Here is a 26,132-nt window from a genome sequence, read left to right on the forward strand (position 1 = left end):
TTAAGTGCTGACAATCTTCAGGATTTGAAAAATAACAGAAAAAGACAAAACAACCCACACAGTCTTACCATGACTAAATGTGGTCTCTTGAAATATGCCTGATACTGGCATTAAGTAACTGTAAAATTGGGCAACAAGAAGTCGACCTCAAAATTACAGAGTCATAGAAATTATGGTTGGAAAAGACACAGTAGGTCATCCAGCCCAGGTTATTTGCAAAGTATTCCAGTTCTCAGACAGTCATGTCCTGAAAGGCTTGAGAAGCTCTCCAGTCACACTCTGTGAAAAGAAGGAAACTTTCCATGGATAATGAATACGCAAGCCACTGAATTTTGAGTAGGTTTTATCAACGGGTTTGTATCCATCAAATGGAACAATAACTGCTGCCAAAAGTCAGACCAGGAGGTCATCCAACCCAAGCTCCTGCTCCAAGCAGGGTCAACACTGCATTCAGATGAGGTTGCTCAAGACTTTCTCCTGCATGTCTGATTAATTTATCCAGATTGATGAGCATATCTGAGAACCTCACAAGCTCTTCTGTGCCAAATACAGTCACAAAAGCCTGGCCAGCAGCTTAAAACAGGTCATGAGAACTTTGTGAAATGCATTTACCTAACAGACACACCAAAATCATGTTTTTATACATAGCGAGATCAGAAGCCATTCACAAGGAATAAGATAGAGAAATGTAAACTGGGGAAAAAAAAACGCCCCTCATCCCCATTCCAACTGTTAGGGGGAGAAAGAATGTTGTAATCCCACCAGAAATCCTGGTATTCTTCATATCCAAAAGGCAAAAGTGGTGGAAAGACCAAATGGTGATTTAGCAAGATTTCCTCATTCATGTCCACCTTTGGTTAGTGAGAATTCAAATTAATCAAGTCCTGATGTATTACCTGATAATCTAAATTGGTGTGGTAATAGAGAGAACTGATTTTGCCAGGTACAATCAAGTGAATGCCAAATAACCTAGCCTGTAACTTAGACTTTGAGGCCGAGTTTTGTACATTTTAAAGGAAAAACTGGTGGAGCACATTGCTGTTTGGTTGGTCAGAACAGTGTGTGTGGAGCTGGCTGAGGGTGGGGCTGCTGCATTTGTATTTCTGGCAAACTCCAGGGTTAGGTAACCCCTACCTATGACAACTTAGCAGTTTTACATGCATTCTTATGCTTCCTAAAGGCCTCATCCAATGTATTCAATCCAGGACAGGCTTATTAGCTGTTTCTTCACTGGACATAACACAGACCACAGCATTTGAAGAATAAATCTTTGGCCAAAACTGCCGGCTCCAAAAAGTCTACCCAGGATAAGTAGGAGATTAAAAAAAAAAAAGGCAAAAAAAAAAGAAAACAAAAAAAACCCCCAATAAAATAGAATTTTAAAATAGTTATTTAGAAAGCACATACACTGGCAATGCCTCTGTGATAAAGTGCAGGGCAGATGATAAATTTCTGCATCACCAAGTTCTCATCAGCTCACACGCACTTTCCCCCATGGCTCTGTCACCAAAACTCCAAGTACTTCTTCCAAGTTTTAAAACAGGAACAAACTTTCTTCTTTTTACCCAGCTGATACAGAGTTTTCTCCTGATCTGTACCAATTACAGCTGCAGGATAAGCATTTGGGGTCTTAAAAACTTATAATAGCTACTAAGCCATTAATTGGAAATTTTTTTATTACAGAATACACATATCCCAAAGGATATCTAGCCCAAGAGTGACCAGAATATGAATGTACAGCATAATGGAAACTAAAATCTATTCAGAGCATCTATAAAGTTTCCTCAAGAAAAACCACCTTAACATTTCTGCATGCTGTGTCTCCTACCCCACCATAAGACAGGGAAAATCAGGCATCACCAAAATCCCAGTGTTCTCCATCACATTCCAGTGTGTATTCCATCATATAAAGGGACCTGTCTAATAAGAAAAAGCGAACATAAAAAAGACAGCAGATTCAAACTCGCCTATTTTACAGTAGCAGTTGCTTATATTGCAATTGATTCCATTCAAATGTATGGTACTTTTAAGAGGGTAAGGGTGCTGAGGCTCTGGCACAGGGTGCCCAGAGAAGCTGTGGCTGCACCATCCCTGGCAGTGTTCCAGGCCAGGCTGGATGTGGCTCTGAGCAACCTGTGACAGTGGAAGGTGTCCCTGCCCATGGCAGGGGGTTGCAAAGAGATGATCTTTGAGGTCCCTTCCAACCCAAACCATTCTATGATTCTATGTTTCTATGAAATATTTTCATCATGAGCTCAAAGAAAAAATGTCTTACATAAATCTCTGTACTCAACAGAAATGTTTCTTGAAGAAGGCTGAGGTGAACTTTTGGCATTAAGAAAAAGAAAATCCTGATAAGAAAGAAAAACTGTGTGGGAATGCTTCTTCTTTAGAAGTAATATAATATTTCATCAATTCATTAATTCATTCAAAACCCTTCCTAGGAATCATTAAATAGTACTATCCGATCATGAACATGGTAAGGCATCTACAAATAATTCTTTTTCTCAAAAAGAAATGTCTAACGGTTCATAATGAATCAATGGCTCTTTGAGCAAGTTTCAGTAATCTCAGTTTGTATCTTCCTCCTGGCCTTGACAGACCCACTGGTTTGCTATTTAGGGCTTCCCTCCCAGAGAAGAGCCAGTATCACTTCCAAGAATTTTATGCAACTGAGCACTCCACCTATATGCTTAATTTTTGTACTGCACTGATTTAGGAACATCATCTTTTTACTTAGAAGTAAATAAACGACACAGAAACACATCCTGTTAAGGGTTTGGGAGTGCTAGAACAAACAGTGACCTTTGTCCTATAGGTTAAGTCTGATAAACTTAAGAAATTGAGGGGTTAAAAGTAAAACAGAAGGGTCACAGGTATTTCAAATGCATTCCCACTAAAAATATTACTGAGCTTCAAGAACTCAAGACTGCCAACTGAAATTCTCCAGCTTCTCCATTCATTACTGTTAATAAGCAGTGATAGGAAATGCAATCAGCTCTTTTTACCTGCAAATCACAGTGATGTACTTTAACAGAACTTAAAAAGAGGTGTCTGCACAACAGCAAAGCTTTCCAAGAGTAAAAGGCACCAAGTTCTGCCTCAAGGGAACTTTGCCACAGAACAAGTATGTGAAAACAGAAGGTTTGACATGATCTGAGTTACAGCAAGAGCATCATAGCAACACATTTTAATGTAACAACATGTCAAACAAAAATCCAAGCCTTTGAATACATGCTCATATGGATGTGTGGCAACTTGTACTAATAAATGCCATTAATGTCATGAAAAGAGGACTCAAGACCTTTCACATTAAGGAAGAATATATGCTTTAAACGAAAATAAAAAAGTAAAAAAAGCCAACTAAACAAAACCAAACCCAAGGTAATACCAGGTTTTGGCACAATGCACTGCCTAGGAAAATCTGGTGCTGAGTGAATCACTGATTGTAAGGACCAACATTCCTTCATCAGATAAAGAATCTTTAAAGTAAAAAAAAGACCTTAAAATTTCTGTAGATAGGTAAAATGAGGCTTTTTTTCTTAATTAAATGTAAAATAAGATAGCAAAGGTCTAAATATAAAGGATAATCAGTAGACCTGATAGTTGAATATTATCAAAAAATACTCCTTAACGTACATATAGACAGTTCACAAAAACTATGAAACGTCAGAGTTTACAGCTTATCACTACAATCTTATGTCAGAAAAGCTGACAGGTGACCCTGGATACTTGAAAAAAACCCAAAACAACCAAAAAACCCCACAAAACCAGCAGCAGATGGTAACTCTACTATGCAAGATAGGATTATACTAAATAAAAATACAGAGCTTTCCTTTATTATTCCTCTGTGTTTCCTAAGGGACAGGAAGACTCACTTTTCCAATTAATGAAACTCACCTCAGCTTCCTCCAAACCCAGGAAGTACAGTGCTTCTCCCAAAGAAAGGTACAGATTTCAGGAAAAAAAAAAGTTATTAAGCTATTTCCCTGACACTAAATGACACCAAAAACAGTAACAATGATGTCTCAGATTTTCAAGTCCTGATTTTATATAACTCAGTCGCTAGTCTTGAACACCTTCAATAACCATAATAACATTAATTTCTTAATATTTAAATCTAATAGGTGATTATTTAAAATCACCTATTAGGAATTCCAATTTTATGGAAGTTTAATGCAAATACTGAGATACAACACGACTGGTTATTAAAAAAATAACCCTTTTAATCCTTTGTTTTGCAAGCTCTAGATATGTGATTAGAAACAGAAAAGACCAGATATTATTCTCCCTCCCACAATGAAAGAAGAATGCATCATCATTGCACCTTTTTCTCCCTTTACTAATACTTAAAAAGAAGACTTGATGATTTTTTGTTCACATATTAAGCAGATGAATTTGATTTTCCATACCCTCCTAAAGGGATGGTTTGGTTCACGAAGAAGAACTAAAGATGTGACTTAGAATTCATTTTCATATGACTCTTATAAAGCAAACTGAAGAGGTTTCACACTGTCCAGCTCCCAACTCATAACCAAGTGAAATGAAAATGCTAAAGTGCTTTCCAACAGAAAGCATTGCTGCCAGAATGTCTGTGCACATTATCTTCCTTTATTTCATCTTCATTTTGGGTTTGCTCCTAGGCATGCAACCTAACACTTTCATCACATGACCTTTGACCAACTGGATATGATCATAATTATACGTTCTCTGTTGTGATCAAAGGAAAAAAAGAAAAATTACTTCTCACAGAAAAGGCTGATTGCCATCAATGCCTTTGTAATATGCTGAGGGAGTTGCCATAATAGAGATCCCAGATCAGGCCAGAGTGAAAATGGGATTAGGGCTCAATGCCTAAATGCTTTTCTTTTAATCAGATCACAATACTTTAAAAGAATTTATTTCTTCAGGTTGATTCTTAATGCCTACTACGCATTTCCAAAATGCAGCTCTTCTCTAGTCCCAAAGTTTTGACGAAGATTTGTCAGCACTACCAAGCCCTTTCCAGAAAGAGGGAGACATTTCCTAAGAGGTCCCATACCCAACAAGTTCCCAGGACATTGAAGTACCCTGTAGGTGAGGAGGGCACTGATTCCAAGAATATCACACAGCAGTTAACAACTAAGCAAAAATTATTTCTCAGTCAAGAAGAGTTAAACTCCCCTCAGCCCCAAATAAACAGACAAAACCAAACTGCCCCACATCTTCCTGGTCTAAGAGAAACCAATTGCTCCTTCTCCCATGCAATTTATTTTAAATCACAATTTGGTACATCCTCTAAGACCTTTGTTAAATTGGAAAAAAATGCGTGCCTAACAGATATTCATCCCAGAGTATAAAACTTCCATGCACATAGAATACATGTATAAGAACAAAGTAGTAACAAACTGCAGTGGACACTTATTTATATAAGGACAGTGAAATTGGATCTAATATACTTGAGAATTCATGGAATTATTTAAGGTAACAAGAACTTTACATAGTCACCGGAGCTTAATGGCTTTTGAAACCAGCACTGTTTAAAGTGAACTACTGAAATCTATCCAGAAATTACTATGCAAAAGTATCCCTTCTGGCAATGCTGAGAAAACCGGCAGAACATTCAGGTTCCAATGTGAAAACTACATGTAGAGTGATATCTTTTAACTACATTAATTACTGGGCAATTACATAGTCTTCAGTCAGCAAAATTCCCAATGAAAACAAGTTTTGCTTGACTAAAGTCAGCAAGAAAAAACTTGAATATTTGAACAATAACCATTTATACACTACACTTACACTCAATAGTAATTTAAAAAAAAAACCCAACCCCATAGTTAGCAATTAAAAGTTTCAGGTGATAACCATAATTTTTTGTAGAGGCTTTGACAAAAAAATGTATGTGAATGGACAACTTCAGCTAATCCAGTCATCTTCTAAAATACATGATTGTAAAAAAACCAACAGAAAAAATCACAACTATCTTCCTTCACTAATCATGAGTAGTATGTTAGTTACTCCTATAACCAAATAACTAGTTTCCCCAGGACAAATATTGCTCACTGCACAACTTACACAAAAAAATTACTATTGTAAAACATTTCACCAAATAGGAACAAAGAAAAACCTTTTTATTTTTAATCCAAAACGCCAAAATAATTTCAAGAAATTCAAACCCAGCACGTTTCATGAGAGCAGCTGCTCAGGAGGGAGCCTGGCTGGCTGGCACCAGAATTCTGACCAGGACCTGCAGCCTGCTTAAGACTAGAACTAAATTCAACTCTGAAGATGTTGGTCTGTTTTCAGCCTTCCCTCACTTTTTGATTTGGTGTGTGGTTCTATAATTCAATGGGAAAATCAGGATTGGATTAATAAGCAAAAGCTAATCAGTAGTCCCTGTTGTACCAAAGACACTGTTAGTGTTCCATCCTTCATCAGCTTTACCAATCCCACATGTCCTGCAGTCATGTAGAGTTAAACCAGGTTAAATACACATCTGCATTTCTCCATGGGATTCAATGTTGACATAAAAATTAACGTTAAAAAAATCTCTTTTTTGAAAATAAAATTATTTATTTATTTATTAGCTAGACACTGTAATCAGATCATGGTGCAAATTACACTATGAGGAAACTGGAAAAATTTTAGTATAGATGCTACCAGAATACGACCATTTAAAATGAAAATGCATTCTGTTTTTGCAACAACTTTGTTAACTTTTCCTTTTTTTTTTTTATAAAAAATATTCAAGTATGTTAGAAAGAAAATTACTTCATTTATAAGTGTTTTTTACATATACTACATCTAGATCACCACTTATAAAAAGTGATTTAAATTTGTTGTAACTATTTTTGAGCATTCTCACTACTCAGTGTTCATCTATTTTACTAGAAACATGTCTTTAATACAGTTCACATCACAATAAACTGGTAAATTAACCTCTTCCACCTTTCCTAAACACACTCTGGAATACCTCAAGGCAATTCAGCAAGTCAGGATCTCGTAAAAGTATTTTGAACCCTTTCACTGATAAGTTAATTTTCTAACAGTATTACCTTGGCACCTTATAAATGCAATGCAAAGGTGGTTTACTTCTAAAGATATGCTCTGAAAGTAAAATGGATTTATATCACATATTTTATGCTTGCTATAATAAAAAAAAAACCCAAAACAAAACCCAAAAAATCAACTATGAACTTTGCTCAACTGTTCAAGAACCACTGGAGCAACATAGGTGTGTATACATAGATATACATATAGATGATATATAGATATAGAGATATAGATAAATAGATTAGATATAGATAGATAGATATAGATTAGCTATAGATATAGATAGATAAAGCACACATATTTTCAGATAGTAAAACAAAGGATCTATGTACAGCAAAGTCTTCTGGGCACACAGTCAATTTAAATGTAATATTTTCCAAACAAAAGTACAATTTGCATCAGTTTTTTAAATTTTCAAGTACATTAGTTCTTGTCTCTTCTGCATTTAAACAAGATTCTTAAACACATACTGCTCTTTCAAACCCAAGAGAGGGCAAGTCAGGTCTCTTTATAAACATTAAAGGCAGCTCCTGAGTGCATTTATAAGGATAACTTAATTCAATCCTAGGTAACCTTTCATATCAATGGAAGTTATATAGCTGTATCACACACTTTTAAAGTGCTCTTTAACTAGAAAAAGCATTCATAAAAGTCTTAAAGCAGAACCTATTTTTTATGTTCTAATAATGAAACTAATCTGGTCCCGGAGTATCAGTATCTCATTTTATCATTCATCACACTGTAATTAATCCTAAATTTCTGTAAGAATAATTTTAAGTGGATTAAACAAGAACGGTTTCAAACTCAGTTTCTGAGTCCCCTTCTGGAGTTAGTTTACAATGCTGTTGTCCATTAGTGCTAACCAAATGTGTAAGAACTCTTCAGGGAAAAAAAAAAAAAGAAAAAAGTGGTGGGGAAAACTGTTTTGGGTAAAAATCAAGGGGAAGGCCAACAAGGCAGATATCCTGGTGGGAGTGTGTTACAGTCCAACCCACCAGGATGTTTAGGGTGGAGAAAAGGAGGTTCAGGGGGACCTTCTGGCTCCCCACAACTCCCTGAGAGGAGGGGGCAGCCAGGTGGGGTCAGGCTCTGCTCCCAGAGAACAAGGGACAGCACAAGGGCAAATGGCCTCAAGCTGTGCCAGGGAAGGTTTAGATTGGATATTGGAGAAAAAAATTCTTTGCCAAAAGGGTGGTCAAGCACTGGAACAGGCTGCCCAGGGCAGTGGTGGAGTCACCAACCCTGGAGGTATATAAAAGATGTGTGGATGTGGCACTTGGGGACATGGGTTGGTGACGAACTTGGCAGTGTGAGGTCAATGGCTGGAGCCAACCATCTTGGAGGTCTTTTCCAACCTTTACAATTCCATGATTTCAAACCAACTACAACTTTTCTTCAGCCTACAGCCGATCAGGCCAAGATGCTGATTTTTCACTCTGGCAGCTTATGAACCTCAAGCAAGTTGACTGTAGCATGTGCATCACGTGGAAACCTCTTCAGAAACTCACTGTTAACACTATTTTAGAAGTTGCCTCCGATGGAAAGTCCTTTTAAAAGCTTAACTGGCAAATGCATGCTAAAATATTTTGGTTTCCATTTAAATCTACACTAAATTCCAATCCTCAGAGACAGGATTTCCACTTTATTTCTCTCTATACACACACACTAAGCTCAAGAACGGTAACATAGTAAAGTGTTGTTTAAGTTTTGAAAAAAAGCAAGCCTAGCAGAAAGAACTTGACTGTAGGTCTCTTTTTCTCAGAAATGTTAAAGAATCCCAATCATCACTGTGTTCTGCAATAAATAAAAGATATTTAAGTGAAAACATAGGAATTTAATGTAAATGGATACTAAAACAAATTCAAAGTAAAGCAATTCCATCATTCTCTAAGCCCACCTCAAGAAAAAAATAACTCAAATATCCCACACGCAGTGGGTTCTGCCAAAGTATTTAATGAGGAATAAAGAACTACAAGACCATGTTTAGGTAACAATATGCAGAATATTGGATACCTTTTACCTGTATTCACTTTATTCAGAAACCTGAAGGAGACATAGAATGAACATTAGGGAAACAGAGAATGAACTTATAATATTTAGTGCATTATTTAATATATTTATTTATTTACAATTTAACAGAAGTTGAGAAAACAAAACCATTTCTGAGCCTTTGGAAGTTTTGTAGTTCAAATCTTTAAATTTTACGCATAATTATTTCACTTGAATATAAACACCAGGGAGGGAGACAAAAATAATTACTTATGAGCTTCTAATTTTAAGGCTTGTTACAAAGAATCCTTTCATAATCTTGTGTAGTGAGTTCAAATTGTTTATGAATTGATGCAATGGATCGTTAGTCTCTGCTTCCCAGACGAAAGGCGTTTGTTCAGTTTGATTTTTAAAGTACTTCCAGGGCTAGGTTAAGCAAGCTGGTTTGCTGTAGATTATATTCACTTTTTGTGATTATGGTTATTAACTGATGAAGCACCTCTAAACCTGCTCACCTTCTTCCACATTTCTTCTGCCTCCAGCCAGTGTGCCCAAAAGAACATGTGCAACAGCAAGGAAGTCTACAGCAGTTATTTTCTTGGAAAGTCCACAGCTTAGAGCAAGTATCTGTCATCCCTTTCAGCTCACATTTATTCAATATCCTCTCACACAGCTGCATCCCCTCCCCAGAGTGCTCACAGAACAGAACAGTTGCAGCTACAAGGGACTTATAACAATCATCTGCTCCAACCAACTGAGCCCCCACCAGGAGTTGGAGCCCATTGGGAAGGGCATTGTCCAAGTGCCTCTGAGGAGCAGACACGCCTGGGGCACCGACCACCTCTCTGGAAGCCTCTCCCCTGCCCGGCCACCCTCGCAGAGGCACCTCTGAGCCTCCCGCTCTCCAGAATGGACAAACCCAAAGTTTTTGGCTGCTCCTCACAGGACATGCCTTCCATCATATCCATGCTGAAGTATGGAACTTCCACTCCATTCTCATCCACGTTTATTGTCACTTGAAAGAGATTTTTCATCTTCCCATCTTCTGTTGGGATCAAAAGATGCAGTGCCTCGGTGTGGCTGGGCTGTCACACAAGAGGCTCTCAAGAATGCAATGGTTCATAACCAGAGTACAATGCTCCAGTATGTACAAAAACTGAAACACAATCCGTCAGCAGGCTCAAACATTGACAGCAATGCCCCTGTGAACTGCATTTCTAGAAATTACACAGCACATTAAATCCCTCATTAAGTTCTTTGTTGGAGGGAAAACAACAGCTCTAGCAACAGATCCAAGGCTACAGCCTTGAAATTACTAGTTTTCAGACTGGAATAATTTGAGTTTGGATGTTTTGCACCTTAACATGTGCTTGCACACCCTATATCCTTCATCTCCAAAGAAAAAAAGGTTTTAAATACTGTCAGCCCTTTGTGCCAGATTCCAGCTGTACTCCTACAAGCAACTCACCCTCCAGCACAGCTTGCTCAACCCTGTACACATCTGCTACAGCCTTAAAATCCAGAGGAAAGACGAATAGAAGCAAAACTCACAATTTCAAGCCACCCCTGCTACCAGCATTAATTATTCTTTTTCCAAAACCAAGCAAATAAAAGGCCCCAACCATTACTGTTGCACAGTCACCTAGAATCAGTTAATGTACCTGCACCAAAATTTGCCATTTTTTCCAGAACTGCATTAAATGACAGGAATATTCCTGAACTTTATTGAAGAACTGATTGAGACCTGACTTATGTTTCAATGGAAGTGAAAAGACTAGTGGAATTGCCTGACTAGTTAAATTTTTGAGTATTATGATGCCATATGTTGTCAGATAAGAAGGTTCAAATTTGGTTCTTTAATCAAGGAAAGTGCTGAAAAGGTGAAAACTCAACATTCTAAAACTCTTACCACAGTTGTTAGTGGAAACCCTAAAAATGAGAATTTAGCCCTATACATTTTCACTAAGTGGAGGGTTTTAAAGACCTCAGATTTCCACAAACTGCCTGAGATTTTAGGCCTTTTTTTTTTTTTGTACTAAATTAGCACTATGGTTCAGACATCCTTGATTTTCTTAAAAGTAAAACTTAGAATTCTTGCAAATATAACAGAAGACATATTTTAAGCTAAATCCATATCCAAATTCTTCTCTGAAACACATAAAAACCCTGAATTTTTATCACTCCAATGACAATTTAAAAAAACTTGCTTTTTTTTTATTAGCATTACATAGGTATGATAAATAACTCTCTTTCTGAGGATCCAAAATGGCTTTAAAAATATTATGCCCATTCCTGTAGGTCTGATTCAAAGGATGGCAAAGATTACCAGGCAGCATCTGTAACAAGGTGATCACAGGAAATTTTAGCCTCATGTACACAAAGAAACTTAAGGCAGACACAGATGGCACATAAAGCTGCTGGAAAACAGCAGAAGAATTCTGTAAAAATGACATCCCTAAAAACCTCTTGAGGAACATCCATTCCCACTTGTACATGTAAGAAAAAAAGTCCATTCACTTTTTTCTTAATTCAGAAAGTCCTCTGTGATCACTTAGGAAGAAATTTATGGCTACATAATTCTGCTTCTCCGACCACTCCCTATAATGGACTTTACATTTTTAATGGTTTAATTGAAAGAGTGGACAGAACCCCCAGAATTCACTTCAGGCACACCTAAAATAAATCTGCCAACTGAACAATAGAAAGGAAAAAACTCTGCTATGTCAGAAAAACAAAGTTCTTCACATTGGTCAATCCCAAACTTTTCAGGACAAAGTAACACAAATCCTACTGTACAGTGAGAAAGTTTAGATAATATAATTCTGCATTAAGAAAATTACAAATCACTTAAATTTTAGCTGTAAAAATAATACCATTTCTGGAGACTCACGTCTGGAGAACAGGTACCTTTGCTTAAGGGATGCAAAGTGATGATGGAAGATTAGGGTTGCAAGAGGCCTTATCAGAAGAGATAAATCCAACCCTCAAATTTAAGTTATTTACTTTTACTAAAAACAGCAGGGGTTATTTCCACATAAATCTTAAGTCTTCAGAAGTATGAGGTAGAAAAAAGAAAAACAAGTCCTGCATTTTGAATTTCTGATGCTTTCTTACATTCAGAAGTATCAAAGTAACAAAGTAATGAAGTGTAACTTAAAGTATGTCTGAAAGTCACCTTGAGACCCTTTTTAGATGGTCTGCCACTAACACTGCACTTAAAGGTAGATTTAGTCCACATGACTTTAAATTTCAAGTCTGTAGCCTGGAACTTGTAGTGTGCTGGGGGAAAAGCTCTACCACAAAGAAAACCACAGCTAAAAAAGTTCTGAGTATCACAATTGGTTTAACCAGAATTTTTTTCCTCCATTATTATAACCAAATTAGTTTTCCATGAGCAGAAAGAACTTTCTTGCAAGGGCATTTGAGCATCAAGCCCTGCACAGGTGGACAACAGCAGATGACACCACACATGAGGGTATTGGGCCCTGCAGGCACAAACCACGACTCGTGTATCTGAACATGGGCAGGAAAGTGCTGTGAACTTTACATTTAAGGATTCACAAAAAATGCATTTCCATCATACCACGAACCTTTTCCCATTTGGTGTTGCAAGCTTTCCTGGAAGTTGGGTTTTCAGTAAGCCAGGAGGAACCCAGCCAAGCACTCGAAGAGACACCGTGCTTAGATATCTGTCTCAGCAGTTCTGTAAAGATTTGGGGAATTACTGCCCTTAAGACTGTGATCCAACTGTTCCTCTGGACCAGAAATATGCTTTACAGCATCACTATTTTGGCACCTCTAAATCTGTGTGGCTGTCATCAGCCTGACATCACAGAAACAGCTAACAGTGCCTAGACAGCAGGTACTCCTCACCAAGCTCTGGCAGCAGCTGTGTCACTTGGGAAGAAATGTGAAGGAATTGGCCCAACAGCCCAAGACCTGCAGCAAACAGTCAAGGAGCCCCTAATTATGTGCAAAAGGACTGAAACTGCATTAAGAGTCCTAGTGAAGCATGGGCTGATCACTGTGTCTCCAAATCCTCGTGGAGGTTTATGTGTGAACATGACAGAAGCAAATGTGTCACCAGGTATGCTCAGTTTTCCAGGTAAAATCTAACTGGTAGGAAGCCTTAAACTTAATTATAGCAATGCTCAGAGTAAGATTTGGGTAAAAAGGAATCCAGAGGTGACAAGACCGTATTTTAACACCAATTGTCTCAATCTGGTGTGTACATGACCCACCCACCTACTCAGCTGAGCTACAGTAAAACACCATCTCAGCTTCAATTGCCCAGACTAATAGCAGAAAGCATTATTAGTGCAACTATTCACAAAATCACACTGAGGCACAGAGCACATAAATTTATCTCCTGTATTTAACTGTCTTCTTTCAAAATACTCTTAAGACTCTCAAGAGTCAGACTCTTTAAAATGTCTTTAAGAGGCTCTGAAAAAGGCTCTGGGATTATCTACTCTTCGTTGAGCATCCAAGCATCACCTGTTTGAACACTACTGTGATTTTCTTCTTTCAGATCCTACCAGCATGAGGATCATTACTGCACTCAACAGCCCTGCAGTCTGTGCTTGAGGATGGTCAGCAGCCTGCTTCCAGTATTAGGGAGTGAGAAACTGAGAGCCCCTGAAGGAAAAACAAGGAAGTAATTACAACACTAGCATCAACATTTATTTTAGACATTCAAGCCATGGATGTGGAGGCACTCAGAACATGGTCATATGTTTAAAAAATATATATGGAAGACCAAAATCTGAAGGGCAGAAAGGCAAACAGCCAGAAAGTGCTGAGAACAAAAATATTAAGCAGATCTACTGAAACAGGTGTTCCAGCACTGTGACAAAAACTACCCAAAGTTCTAAAATGCTGCAGCAAGGTGGCAAAAGATGTATTCACAGTGTGCAATTGAGAGTCAAAACGAATTGCTAAGACAAGAAAGAAAAATTGCTTATGAGATAAACTACAGTCCTCTGACAAGAACCAAAGTTGCAGAGAGTTTATTGTGACAATATCCCAGAGCAGAAGGTAGGGCTCAGCTGCTGAGGTACCAAGAGGACACCATCAACCTTATTGTACATATCAGAAGCCTCAAACTCCTAAAATGTTTAAAAACCAGATGCATAGAAATTGGTTTAGATGCCTGAAGATTCAGAGAGATTTTCAGAAATACTTCCAACACCTAACTCCATTTATAGCAACAGATACTAGGCACCCACGCACCTCTGAAAAATCAGACAGGATATTTCACAACTAAAGTTTCTGGACAACGTTTGAAAACTTGGCCATGTGCAGTTTGGCCTTGGAAGCAAAGAAGCAGAGAACTCATAGCCAGGATTTTCAGACCTCTGGGCTAGAGAACTACTCTAAGGGTGTTCCCGTTGACAGGCACACCAACTCTCTGGTGCAGGGAACGAAGGTGCAGCGAAGGAAGGCAGGCCACCGCTCCTGTACACTTCTAAAACGCTATTTTGTAGACCCTTATTCCCACAGCACTGAGGACACGATTATCAGCGATGTGGCACTGGGAGGGCTCGGAGGGCTCAGGCAGGCGGAGCAGGAGGAGGCAATGAAGGTGGGTGAGCTGCAGCTCAGGAGGGCTCGGAGGAGGAGTCAGGCAGGTGGAGGCAGGGGGAGGGAGGAGAAGGGAGGTTGGGGCAGGAGGATGAAGGAGGACCAAGGAGGAGGGAGGAGAAGGCAGGTAATGAAAGGTGAAGGCAGGTGGAGCCGGAGATCGCAGGACCATCCCCACAGCCACATTCCGGCCAGGCTCTGCCGCCCGCTGGGCCAGCGCAGCTCCGCTCCCGCACCCGGGGCGGGCAGGGCCGCCATCCCGGCGGGCAGAGCTGTGATCCCGACGGGCAAGGCTGTGATCCCGACAGACAGGGCCATGACCCAGCCAGGACCAGCGCCCGTTCCGCCCCGACTGGCCCGGCCCGGCGCCGCTCGCCGCCCGCTCCCCGCCCGCCCGCCGGCCTCACCCGGATGTGGATCCGGCCGCCTCCCCCAGCCCCGCGGCCGAGGTCACCTTGATGGCTCCTGGCTGAATTGTCTGTCCCCGCGCTGGGCTGTCTCACCTTTTGGCAACGCAACTGATGGCGTCAGATAACTTCTACAATAGGAGTTGCTTAATGAAGGAAAGAACCTTGTGTTTCGAGCATTGCGTAAGCTTACATCACGGGGATAAATATGCATTAGGTAGGCGGAGAGTGTGTACTAGATAGGCGGGTCCTTGGGAATTCCGCTCTAGGAAAGATGCCACTTGTTACCACCTGGGCGTGCTGGGCTGGTGGGAACCCCCAGTGTGCGCCGTACTCAGAATGAGGAGCTTTTCCTTTCTGAAGTGCTCTGTGGGTGTTTAGGGAGCTCCCGAAGTCGGGAGAAGCCCCCGCAGCGCCGGGAGCTGCTGCTGATCCCGGCCGGGCTCGGGCAGCCCCTGGAGCCGCTGCTGGGATCAATCACTGCTGGGATCAATCACCGCTGGGATCAATCACCGCTGGGATCAATCACCGCTGGGATCACTGCTGGTATCATCTGTGCAAGCACACCCCGCCCTGGGCTGGGCAGGGGGAGATAAGCGTTTGTGGACTTTTAAGAGGCCAAAGTAAGGGCAAGGAGCCAAGTTGTGAATGGCACGCTGTGATGTACTGGGAAAACAACAGGTTAATTTCACTAGCGGACCTCTTCTGTGAACAAGCAGTGTCAGTATCCTGTAGATAGATGCTTGGCGAGTACATTGAAGGGCGTAGAATGAGAAAGATTTAACGCTATGGCACTGGAACAGTACCTTGCCGTGGTTTTTCTTCGCCATACTACATGAAGAAATGTAGGATCACAGAATCACAGAATGGTTTGGGTTGCTAAGGACCTTAAAGCTCATCCAGACCCACTCCCTGCCGTGGGCAGGGACACCTTCCACTGTCCCAGGTTGCTCAGAGCCACATCCAGCCTGGCCTTGGACACTGCCAGGGATCCAGGGGCACCCACAGCTTCCCTGGGCACCCTGTGCCAGGGCCTCAGCAGAATATTATTAAAAATCCAAAAGACATGCTAGTGTAGGTTATGTGTCCCATTGCACCTGACTGCAGTGTTGCCAAAGGTAGCTACAGAACATTACTTTTTGGGGGGTAAATAACAGGCAACTTTATCAGTCTTCTTCCAAGATACACCATGGAAAAAAAAAAAAGAAAGCTGGAGCCTGTGTGCCTGAGCACTATAAAAGTTGACAGTTTGATGGAAGTTTGTGAAATACTCATACTCAGCAAACAAAACCAGCAATTAAGGGCTTGTTCTCTGCATTAGTTAATCTTCTACTGCACTATTATCCCAGCTAAAGACCATTATGTAAGTCAGTCAGATGGTAGAATTTCTTCTTGGATGTAAAAGGGGAAAAAAAAATATCTCCCCCCCTAAAAAACCTCCTCAATATTCTATATTAACGTTGGTACATTCAATAGGTTCTATAAAGTTTTAGTCAGTAGTTATTCGATTGGTTTCTGTAATGCTAAAAGTGAACGTTCAGATTCTCAGAACTTCAGGAGGTTCTTTCCGGGATGGTGTTCAAACCTGCTCTGAGGCCTGGAGTGCCTGATCCTGTTTTGTCAATAAACTGAAGGTTTCACTTTTTTTTTACCTGCAAGATATTATTCTCTTTGTACAGATTAATGTAAATTTGGGTTACTGAAGACAGTAATCCTTAAGTATGTTACATTTATCATCAATGTGTTCTTGTATTGCATCTCTGTAACATGTTCCTTTTCATTTTAGAATTTATTATATTCTTTTTGCAGAAGGAATAAATGTATTCTGGGCAAAAAGCCAAGAAAAAGTAGCTCTTACCAAGCTAAATTAGATAATTACAATTTTACTGTGTCTTTAAAGCACAGCTGTGTCTTTTGGGTTGTGAGAATTAGTATTTAATACACATACACATAACTTTACACTTTTCTTCTTAGCTAAAGAAAAATGTCCCCTCAAAGTGCAGACTTCTCTAATTAGCTCATTTTCTCCATTTTGAAATTCAGTAAACGTAAATATATTCTTTACAACAATCTATTATTTTTATTGTTGCTGTTGTTATTATTATTAATATTATTCCTGAGTTTAATGCTTTATAATGGCCATTATCAGATTTCTCTTACTTTTCTTCCATGTCAGAATTTGGTAGATGAGAAAAATGAAAGCACTTTTGTTTTGATTTTCCACTAAAACGACTGCGTTAATTTTATATTTTCTATCCTTCACTCATATACCAGCAGCCCATGAGGAAAGTGTCCCTAGTACACTAACACAGTTCCAGAAAAGAATTCAAATAATAAGATTTTTCATGTGTGATTATGTTTAGCATGCCCAAAAATCAATTTCAACATCTCTTCCACACAATTTAGATCTTTGTAACACAGGCAATCTCTGGTTGGGGTTTTTTGTGTGTTGGGGTTTTTTAAGGCTATAATTTTCGAAATATCTGTATTTTTGGTTTCCTTGGGGTCTGATGTGGTTTTGTTTTGATAATCATCTTCCCATCTTCCCTGCTGAGTTGCCACACTGTAACCCTTGAAATAAGCTACTCTTGGTGAATCTACTTCGACATTTCCTTCAGCTGACCTGTCTCAAGGCACTGCTAAGCTCACTTTGCAAATCTCCCTGGATAATGCCCCTTATGTTTTAGGACTATTTCCTATTGTAGTGCACCCCAAGGAAACAGAGCCAAAATGTTCTTACTGTCCAGCACTGCAATTCATTGAATACCCCAATTTGATCAGACCATCAGTATAAATTGTTGGCATTTTTCCCAAAGCTGTATTGATTCTCAAGAGCCACCGTATTTTGGAAAGCTAAAGGGAAGGGAAGTGGATGGAAACAAGAAAATTCACTTGTCTCAGTCTCAGACTCATTCATACAATTTAATAAATGTAAATTCAGCAAGTAAAAAAAGCAAGAGGAAACACATCGCAAACTATACACTGATTACAGCTTTTAAAAGGAATCAGGAAGAAGAAGCTGTATGGGAAGCTTGTATTTTGGCTTAAGATTGAATGTAGTAAATAGCAAAAGGTTGATGGTTTATATTTTTTTGCTGCACTCAGCTTTAAAATATGTTCCTCTCTAGAGCTTTGTGAAATATGAGAAAGACCTTTCATAATACTGAAAAACAGAAAGTCCAGTATAATTGCACCCAAAATAGTTCAAACCAATCTAAGACCAAAAAGCATCTTAATTTGGGCTGAATGTTATTGTTTTGTCTCCTAGAGAGCAAAGTTTATAGAGGTTCCTGTCAGTTCTGGAACTTTTAAAAAATTCATTCAGCCTTAGATGGTAACACTGGGTGGTTATAAATAGGTGGGTGATACCCCCCTTCATTTGAGCATTTTTGTGTGATATGAAGCCTGTCATACTTGTGGGTCTTCCAAAGGAAACAATGTTTGTAATGCTGTTGGGCTGGAGGCTTTTTTTAAATCCTAGTAGAGAAATAAGCAAAACTGCTGAACAGGCATGATTTATAAAGTAGATATGGATTGACTTACCACTGTTAAATGCCATCATTAACCTACAGGGCTGACTTCCTTACTGAGGGAAGTTGGTGATGGAACCCAACGAAATGAAGCATTCACTTTGCTTCCCCTGAAGCAGGTAGAGACAATGGGGCAGTGGAGAGGACAGTGGGATTCTTTATATGAAACATAACCACTATTTTTTTTTCAAATAATGCCAAAGCTTAGGGAATCCAAAGCCTTTATGATCTTTTGTTGAGTGATCTGCAGGAAAGAATGGACCAAGTTCATCTTGTTGCCAAACTATGATTTCCACAATAAAAGCCAACATCCTCTCATTGTTGTGGTCACTATGAGGAGCAAGAGCCACTCACACAGTTTGCATGGGCAGCAGAAGAAACTGCTGTGTTAATCATGGAAGCAGCCATACTGTGTAGAATAATTTAGGCTGTTTTATCAAATTAAATCTCTGATTTCTACCATGTTGAGGTCACTACTCCCATCACCACCTACTTCAGTCCTCACGATTGGAAATAAAGTAAAAAGCGTATCTGCTGCTAGACCACAATCCAGCTGAGAAAAATTCTGCCACCCTTTTCTACCCACTAAAAAACCCACAGTCAAGGCATACTGTACTTGTTTGCCTTTTAGGGTTTTATTGGAAAAAATGTGGTATAGAAATCATTGTCATCTCCTTTCAAGGAAATTTACTAAAAGACATTTAAAACTCCTGCTGTTAAAGAAGAACCGTTATAGAGTAACTTTTCTCCTCTACCTATTATAATGTATTTCTTCTTTTAGATGACAGTAGCAGAACCCAGAGGCCACATTCTGAGGTGGTTTTTTTCCCATTTATGGAATCTGTTTTTTGGCAGAAATGCTAAGGCTTCTCCAGCTTCACCAAGAATCATTCTGATAACCTGTTGTACTGTACCTGTCATCTCAAGTCCTGTCCATGCAGTCAATTAGTAGTGTCTGCCTAACTAACCTTTTCTAATTATCACAGTTCCTGTGCATCTAAATACACACCATATTAGGTGACTTGGTGTTTTTCTGGGTTGGGTGTTAATTGTTTTAAATATTTGATCCTGCTGTTTTTTAAATCCTGTGGAAATACTTTTGGATTTGTAGCCAGTGATCTGTTTTTCAGCTACCTTTTTTTCCTGGTTTAATTGATTTATATGTTAAGTGCATTTGTATAAGCAGCAATGCTACACTGGAGACATCTTTGTGAAATCATGTTAAAAGTTTTAAGACAGATTTTTGATTCACACAGGCAACTCTTTAAATCAGCTTTTGCATACATCTGCAAGAGCAATTTAGGAATGGTGCGTTTACTTCAAGCAGTATTTTCCTACAGTATTTTAGTTCTCCTGTTTAATGTTAAAATGGATAAATATTGGAGTTCGTAGAAATTCTAGAGTAAACAATATTGCACAAAGAAGTCACCTAGTTAATCATGGAGAACTGCATTAATGCTGGGAGAATGGTTTAGCTGGGAGGGAAACATCCAAGTAGTCCCTTTTTAAAGCCATTGTGAGCGTACTTGGGGCCCTTAAAATGAGTCAAACCTCATCAAAAAGAACCAGGGCTGGATTCTTCAGCTGGTAACTAATGTATACATGTTTTGTGGGCATTTGAAAGAGTGGACAAACAAACTCCATAAATTCTCTCAACACCAAGGGTAAGAACTCTGAACTTTATCCAGAAGAAATAGTTTTTGAGGACAAAAGCATTGCCACTTGAAAGCAATTCTATTTTCACACTTGGCTTTCTTAAAGCTTCAGCATTGAAGAAATCTATAGATCATACTGAAACATAATTTTATTTATAGCATAATCAGTATCTTCTCCACAGTGCAGCCTGAATACATAAATTTAAGCATATGTTGTGGCTTAATGCCCAGTAGCAGAGAAATTCAATGGGCCAAAAGTTTTCCTAAAGCTTTTGGTCCTCTTTTCAGGCTTTTGCTGTGTTGTTGTTGTTGTTCATTTTAAATACGTATGTAAAAAGAAAATAACAGGCTTTTCAGCACTACTGGATATATCCCATCAACACTGCTTTGTAGAGACTAACTCAAGGAACAAGAGAGAGTTAAATCATGCCTTACCTTTAGTCCCTCTACTCAGAGCAACAATATTTGACAGATAGAGCTTCACCGTAAGAATTTGGGTTGTTCATTAATATTTTTATAAAACACCGAGAATAACTATAGTGATAATTTTGCTGTGTTAATAGTAATGACTTGATACAGACATTAAGTAATCTAGAAAGCCATGCAGTGAGTCCTGAACTTCTCTTAAGCAGAAACTGGCACAGTTCCCTCTAAGCTATGGAAATCCAGAGCTGAATCTCAGAATTTCTGGGATCTCAGAAATGTCAGGTGAATGATCCAACAACTAAAAGGTGGTTGTAAAACTTTCCAAAGAACTTGGATGAGCAACTGCTCCAGTTACTCAGGGGATGATCTCGAGCCCCAAAGAAGGACAAATACTATTATTTTGAAACAGCTGTTTGGAACTGTGTGTCCTACTGTGCAAAGCATGACTCTAATACTGCAGTTGAACCAGATGCTGTGCCACATTATTCAGTCCTGGAATCCTCTCTGACCAAATTGGCTGGAACCAGGTACTGCCTCAGATTGTTCAGCATATTAGCATATCATTCCTTATGAATGTCTTTATCCACTGTTAAAAATAGCTTGCAGTAAGACCTAAAAATCTTCAGACTGAGAGTCTGAACGTAATCCCAGAGTTATTTATAACCACCTACGAATTTGTTATGTTTGAGACAGATGCAGGCAAACAGTCAGAAGGGTTTTGGAAGGAAAAAATCCTCGATGAGTTCTTTTTGTAAAAAGTGTGTACCTTTTTGTGAGACCTGGACTTTGTCAGCAGCGGTGGCTGCCCCCATCACTGTTGGACAGCTCTCAGCCAGGGAATGGCATTCCTTCCACTGGCAGTCAGAGGGGACTGACCATTCCTCTCTCCAGCAGTAATCCACAGAGCTGGGCCATTGCTCCACCAGGAATGTCACAGCCATGTCTACATATAGTCAAAGATCGAGCGTGGAGGTATGGAATGAAAAGGAGCAAGCATTTCTGTTCCACTCCTCTTTCCTGAATGAACACATATTTGTTCCATCTCTTCACGCTGAAGAGTAGGGAGAATGATCTGTCTCTGGAATTAGAAGCAATCAATTGTTTCTGCTTTTGATCACTTGTGAAATACCTTCAGCAGGGATTTGTTCATAATAGAGTTCAGAATATTATGTTTTAAAATGCAGATAACTGAAAGGTAACAGTGGACAATGACATTTCTCTTTAGTTCTAAGATAAAATTAATCACTGTTTTTATCAAAGTGGCTTTAATGCTGCTAAATGAAGTGGTTTAGCCAAGAACTTATCTAACAATGTTGTTTTGTTTCATTATGGAAGGAAAAAGTTATGGAATGAAGATCTGGAATAATTATTTCCTATATTACTGCCTGATACAGGAAAATTGTGACAAGCATACAGCAAATGTTTTGTGTAAATTTTTTCCTCTGTGCAACCAAATGATCAATTTTTGGGGATAAAATCATTGTAATAATTGCCCAGCAAATAGGTGGTTACTATTCTGATCCTGATTATTCATTCATCTACTGGAGATTGGTTTTCTATTTAAAACACTCCCAAGTATTCCAGCTGCAATGCAAAAATTTAATTCAAAACATAGAATGTTTGACTAGGTATTTTTATTGAAAAGAGCTAAATATTTGCGAACATGCAAGTGTATCAGAGAAACTTCTGGGGAAGCCGAGAATTAGAAGTAGCATTGGAGACTTTTGATACTCATAAATTACATTATCACACAGGGGAAATTAGTGAAAAAGATATCCCTAATTTTTCTTTCTAAGAAAAAGTTCATTGAGCAAACCTGGAAATTGCTGAGCAGGTTATAAGTGCTACCAACTCTTACTGCTTTTAGAGGGAAAATCTTCTGTTGATGCAGCTATCGAGCTATTGCCACTTCAAAAAAAAACCGAAAAAAACAACCAACATAAGACCCTGTTGCATGAAATATTATTAAACCTTTAAAGGGGTGGAAACATCTGTCTTTTTGAAAATATGCATTAAGAAATGTGTCCACATATTGAAAAAATTAGCTGAATACTTGCAATATTGCTCAGGAGAATTTTTACCTTAATCCATTGATCCACATTTTACTACACTAGATACATTAGAAATAACATTATTTATTAGCATATTATAATGGAATATCACACCAGTATATTGTTTGCATGAGTGAAGAAAGCAACAACATATTTCCAAACATGAAGATTTAATGATTTAAACAAGAGCCTTGGAGAAGCAGTTATGCTGGAAAAGGCCTGGGAGTTCTGGTGGACAACAATTGAACATAAGCCAACAGTAGGCTCTTGTGGCAAGAATCTTAGTTTCTAGTATAGCAAACAGTTTACTTTTTCTTCTGTAATTAAATTACTTGCTAAGTGGTCCACAGGGGTTTATGTTGGTTGAGGTTTTTTTAAGTGGCAATAGCTTTATGGCTGCATCAAGTGCTTACTAGCAACTGGGCACTGCCAGTAGCTTGTGGGGTGCTTCTTCACCTATCTGGTTTTATTAATTGGGGTTAATGGATTCACTGGGAAGTTTCATGTTAGACTGAGCTCAGCCCATCACAGAAAAAGGACAGTGCTGGCTGCTCCTGCTGACATGCAGCAGGTACCTTTCTGTGGGTTATGAGCTAGGTGTTAGGACAGCCCTGAAGTTTTCTTCATTGTGTCAAAAAGCTGCTTTCTTTGCAGCTGTGTGGGGAAGATTTCTGCTTCCAATGCCCCTAAGCAAATGATCCAGCATAGTGGTTTTGTGGCGTGTAGCTGAGATGGAAACAGGACTTGAGTCTTAAATACAACAGGATCAGATCTTGTAACACATAATCACCCAAAATACTCAGTTACTATCAAATGTCTGTGTGTTGCTAAAGGAAAGGGGATTTCTGCTCATTTGTTAGAGAATGAATGAATGACTCTATTGTTAATTAGAATCAGATTGCAAGAAGTGTTTGCATTTCTGTGAAGAGACTTCAGTTTGAGAAGTGGCTGTTCAGTCTTGCCCACGGTTTTGTGCACATACTTTCTGAAATCAGCAAGTGTTGGCGAGCACAGGAGCACATAAATGACACGTGCTTGTGTATCTAGGGGCAAGATTGACCCCACAGGCTGCAAGGCTAGCCACCACCTAACCCTTCCCATGCCATAGACACCCTATGGATAAACCCAGCTTACACTCATAAAAGTGCCTGTACTTCTTCAAATTCATTATTAGTAATGTTCTGCTAAATAGCATGTACACCTATTTGTAAAGCAAAATGCGACATCCCAGTGTATGTACATCTTCTGTTCACTCAGGTTTACTTTTGGATGGTTTTCTTTTAATCACGGTATTCTAACTAGGTTTGGAGAGAATACATTTTCAGTCACACCAAGGAAATTAGCAAATGTATGTCAGATAGGAATTTTCACCAGATGGTTGTCTAAATACCTGTTTTCTAGAGTATACTACCTATTCTCTTGAACTTTGCCCTTCTAGTATGTCTATATGTTTGTGTTTCACAGAGATATGAAAGGTCTGAAAAGGTGCAGCCTCTGGAGTTGTGCACAGACTGCCTCCAAAGTTTATGTTTACTCATCCTGGGCTCAAGCACTCAGAAAATGTTCACAGTAGGGTTTTGGATTTGCCAGTTTCTCCACATGTGCTGCATTTTTCATGACACACCCCTTATCTGTGCTCACCACTGCCAACATCTGCATTACACCTGTGCAGTCAGCAGGGTTTGCTCCACAGGACCTGCAGTGATGTCTGCAGCTGAAGTGTGTGTAACATCTGCAGTGGAATTTCCAAAATCCACCTTGGTGTAAGGGGCCAGTGCCCTGTGGTCTCACACCTTGAGTGCGTCCCAGGGGCTGTGGGCTTACTTACCTATTTCACTTGCGGTCCTGCCAGTGAATGGCAGGGCCTCAAAAATTACCTCATGTAGCTTATGTCCACTCTGCTTTCCATGGAACAGGCAAGTGTGTCCCTGCAGGGCTGGTTGATGTTGAAGGTCCATATGAACAAATATTAAATTCTTCACTTTTTAATCTTGTATTGTATTCTCCTGTTGTGTCCAGATCAGAATCATATTCCCTCTGTGGCCTTCTTTGTTTGATGGTTAGAGGAAAACTTTTCCTTCCTTTAAATATTTCCAGAAATTTTATTTTTCTCCCAGGCCCTTATAGTTCCATTCTATATTGTAATTCACTAACCTGCTTCATGTAAGAGCTACGTAATCCTATAAAGACTCCCTCAGGGGGCACAAGTGTGTTTCATGCCTAACAGATTTTTAATAGAACTCTGAGATTGTGTTGCTATTGAGTCATGGTAGAAGGACGTGGCAAGCTGATAGGGTTTTTGGAAGACTGGAGCCAGGACAAATTAATTCAGCCATGCTTGTTACCTTCTGTAACAATAGAGCTGAATCATAAATCAGATCCCAATCCTCTGGTCATGTTCCTTCTCCAGCACAGCTTCCCTGCCAGTGAGCATGGTGGTATAGGCTGAATTTGAGTCTCAATATATATTTGCACATAGGCAATAAAGCTGTTGCAGAAACTATATTTCAAGCTTGAGATTGTGTCCACATGACAGTGCAGGTGTATCCCAAGGAACCAGGAAAGTTTATACTCTGGAGGGCCTGCTGACAGAAAACATCCTTTGTTCAGGAGATGACTGTCATTCTGAAGCCCACTGACACGTTTCAGGTCTGTTGCTTTGTTCTAGCAGGTATTTGAAGAAGCCATGAGAGTAATTATGTGGTACTCAGAATCTCTCCAGCTCCAGGAACACAGGACCAAACCTGTTCTTAGTTTTGGGAAGGGATTCAGTCTCAGGGATTCCATTTTGTTTAGAGTGGGTTGGTTTTGGCTTTTCTCCAACAAATATCCTGAGGTTTGACTGTAGTCAAAATTTCCTTTTTTTTTTTTTTTAAGGAAGCACATTCATTAAGCACATTCTTTTGAAACTAATGCTAAGACTTACATCAACACTGCCAGTTATGATTCTTTTGTGCTGCAAATATGAAATGAGAGAAGAAAACCCCCATGAATCCTGTGTAGACAGTATCTACTTGTGACAGATTGGCAGTGGCAGTCATGGCTTCTTATCAGGGATTTGAAAGGAGGGGAATTATCAAGTTATGATAGTCATACCATGGACATCCCCAGATAACATTTAAAGGCAAGGGTTTTAGTGGGAAAGTGCCTATGGGCTCCAGAAAGAAGTAATAATCTTACTCTACTGAAAGAGGAGAATCTTCAAATTATTCATGTTGTGTATTTTTACTTATTTTTAGTTTTGCGTCTTTTTTTCTCTTTACTTTTTTGGGGTTTTTTTTTGGTTTTTTTTTGTTTGGTTTGGTTTTGGTTTGGTTTGGTTTTTTGGTGCTGTTGTTTTGGTTTTTCTGTTGTTGATTTTTTGTTGTTTTGTTTTTGGGGCATTTCATTGTTGTTTCAGGGGTTTTTCTGTTTGGTTTTTAAAGCTGGGTAGTTGAAAGAGGCCTTTCCCTTCACAGA

The 26,132-nt window shown here is 39.2% G+C and overlaps 1 protein-coding gene across 6 annotated transcripts in view; it reads right to left on the minus strand.

Annotated features, from left to right (window-relative positions):
* CCDC91 (coiled-coil domain containing 91) overlaps nucleotides 1-15,219 on the minus strand; it is a 92,657-nt gene extending 77,438 nt beyond the window's left edge. Inside the window, exons 1-2 of one of the 6 annotated variants that reach the window (XM_085048958.1) lie at nucleotides 15,108-15,209; nucleotides 13,560-13,659 (exon numbers count right to left, since the gene is read on the minus strand). The gene's annotated coding sequence lies outside the window, so the exon portion shown is untranslated. The other 5 variants (XM_085048957.1, XM_085048955.1, XM_085048959.1 and 2 more) reach the window with 5 other exon arrangements.
* Between the last annotated feature and the right edge of the window lie 10,913 nt (nucleotides 15,220-26,132).

The sequence above is a fragment of the Lichenostomus cassidix genome, chromosome 1Aa (genome assembly GCF_008360975.1).
Source record: "Lichenostomus cassidix isolate B80296 chromosome 1Aa, HeHo_3.0, whole genome shotgun sequence".
Taxonomy (NCBI): Eukaryota; Metazoa; Chordata; class Aves; order Passeriformes; family Meliphagidae; genus Lichenostomus; species Lichenostomus cassidix.